The sequence below is a fragment of the Kryptolebias marmoratus genome, linkage group LG5, assembly GCF_001649575.2.
Source record: "Kryptolebias marmoratus isolate JLee-2015 linkage group LG5, ASM164957v2, whole genome shotgun sequence".
Lineage (NCBI taxonomy): Eukaryota > Metazoa > Chordata > Actinopteri > Cyprinodontiformes > Rivulidae > Kryptolebias > Kryptolebias marmoratus.
In genome coordinates this window covers 20,501,847-20,504,490 of record NC_051434.1, presented here as the reverse complement: position 1 = coordinate 20,504,490, position 2,644 = coordinate 20,501,847, and positions in this window count along the sequence as shown.

The window sequence follows — 2,644 nt, the reverse complement described above, 5'->3', positions numbered from 1 at the left end:
ACTACAAATACGTGTGCCATTTTCTTTTTCAGTTTAAATAAAATATTAATTTATTTCTACAAATATTTTAAATAAATTATAGATTTTTATTTTTCACTTTTCCATATTTAGATATTTGAAGACTTATGTTTTCAGTTCAGTTTCTATGTTTTCAGGATCAAAGCTGATTTTTTTTTCAGCTTCAAATCTTTTCTTCCACTTTCAGATCAGTTTTTTTTTTTTCAGTTTCAGACTTATGGCCCCGATTTTGCATAGGGGGTGTGGTTTCAGCTGAGAGGGGCGTGGACTCATGAGTTACAGTCTAACAATGAAGGAAGGAGACTGGTGTTAGTCACGTTGCCTTTAGCCAAGTCAACCCGCTGGAGTCAGCGCACAGTTAAGGAATGTGAGCCGTTTTGAATAGTTTTAACAACTGGGGTCTAGGTGACGAGCTGGGACAGAGCCAAACTTTCCAGCCAGATCATGTTATGTAGTTATATTGACCATAACTCGACCGTGGCTACAGCCGCACAGAGCCTCATAAACATAACACACAACATCTCTCAGGGACTACAAATAATATATTAACTCCCTAAATTACTTAAAATGACCTTGAACAATAACATTAAATCTAAAACCTGGCCATGTCTTGGTCCACAGAGGATGATGCCTGTTAATATATGTTATTATATGTAGTGTAAAGGCTGAAGCCATTTTAAGAAACACTGAATAGTGAGCCTCAAATAAAGAAATATTGTGAGGGTTAAAAGACATATCCTGATCAAAAATTACACCAAGGTTATTTACATTCAACTGGAGGCCAAATTAATGCCATCCAGACAGAGGAAGTAAAATGCTGCAAAGCTTGTTCCTAAGCTGTTCAGATCCAAAGACCACTACTTAATGGAATCAAGAGTATAGGCAGTGGCGGCTGGCCAATAGAAGGCACAAGGGTGCTGCCCCACCACTCACAATACCTTGAATAAGATGCAAAAAAATGAACAAAAAGGAAACAATAAAATAAAAATATTTCGAAATATATGTATATATATATTTGTAGTTGTGTAAGATAAATATTTTCTAGTTAAAGATAAGTAAAGTTGTTTCGTTCATCGACGTTGTCTGGTTGGTGACGTATTTCCGCCCTGGGGCACAAAAATCTTTGCCCATAGATTCTTATTAAAAGTTTTTGTTTTTTTTAACAAAACTTTATTGTAAAAGATAGTCAAATCTTACAAGCATGCATATTTTTGAACAGTAACTTAAGTGACAAGCAGTCAACAATTTTACAAAGAAAAAAAATGCTGAAATAAAAAAAAACAAAAGGGGTACAAAATGTCATGAAAAACCAAATGATAGTACAGGTAATAATTCAGGAATTATTGTTCGTTTAGGATAGGCTAATAGTCAAAACACCAAAACGGACATACTATTATATAGCAAAGCAGCATTCTTTGCCTCAATAAATTTCACAGAGTTGCGCAGAAGTGAAATTTCTTTTTAGGTAACAAAGAATGTTAGGGGTAATTTTCAGAAATTTACATTTGTGTACATAGTATTGGGCCATAATGATCAGGTTATTAATTATATATTCCACATTTGTGTCCAGAAGATAAATACCAAATTTAATATAGTTGTAAGTTATAGTTGGGATATTTAAATTGTTGGTTAGAAACCCATTATGAAGATCTGTCCAATTCTTCAAAGTTCAGAATTTTCCCATCATCATCCATAAGATGTTGAACAGACCAAATGCCTTTTGCCGTCCATTCTTCAAGATAAAAGGATTTTTTTTTTTATTAAGATGCATCCATTATTCCAAATAGGAGTGTTATGGGGGGATAAATTGTGCGTAAAAATTAATTTCCAATATTGAAGGATGAAATTTAGAGAGTTTGATTGGAAGTTTATTAATTTCGAAATCACATTTTAAAAGGAATTCTATCCCACTGAAATCTAGAAAGATTTTAACAGGGAAGCTAAAACAAAAGCTCTCATAGTGTATAAGAAAATTTTGTAACCATCAAAGTTTTAAGCAACCATTTATAGTCAAAATCAATTGCATTTAGGCCGCCTTCTTCCAGTGATTTTATAATATCAGCTTTTCTAATGTAGTGGTGTTTATTCTTCCAAATGAAATTAAAGTTATTTTGATTATTTTTTAAATTATGTTATCAGAGATTTCTAAGGAATAAGACGGATAAATAAGTCTTGATAGACTTTCCATTTTTGAGAGTTAAATTCTTCCAAATATTGAGAGGTCTCTTTGTAACCATGTGTTTAAAATAGTTTTATTTTTTATTAAAATGTTATTTAGGTTGGTAGTTGATCTAAAAGTTATATCATTGGAAACAGTAATCCCTAAATATTTGACCTCATTTTTTAAGGGTATTCCATAGACGGATGTTAACGGTTAACATGTAAAGCCATAAGTTCACATTTATCTAAATTTAGATGAAGCCTTGAAGCTTTTGAGAACAAGGAGATAACATTTAAAACTTTAGGTATTTGTTCCTGATTTTTCAGGAATAAAGTGGTGTCTTCAGCTAACTGACTTATAACTAGTTGGCTTCCCAGAATATTTAGTTGTTGTATATCATCACAGTGTTTAATTGTGTGAATGCTTTTAAGCATTCACACCATTGTTTTCCTGTTTCTCTTTATT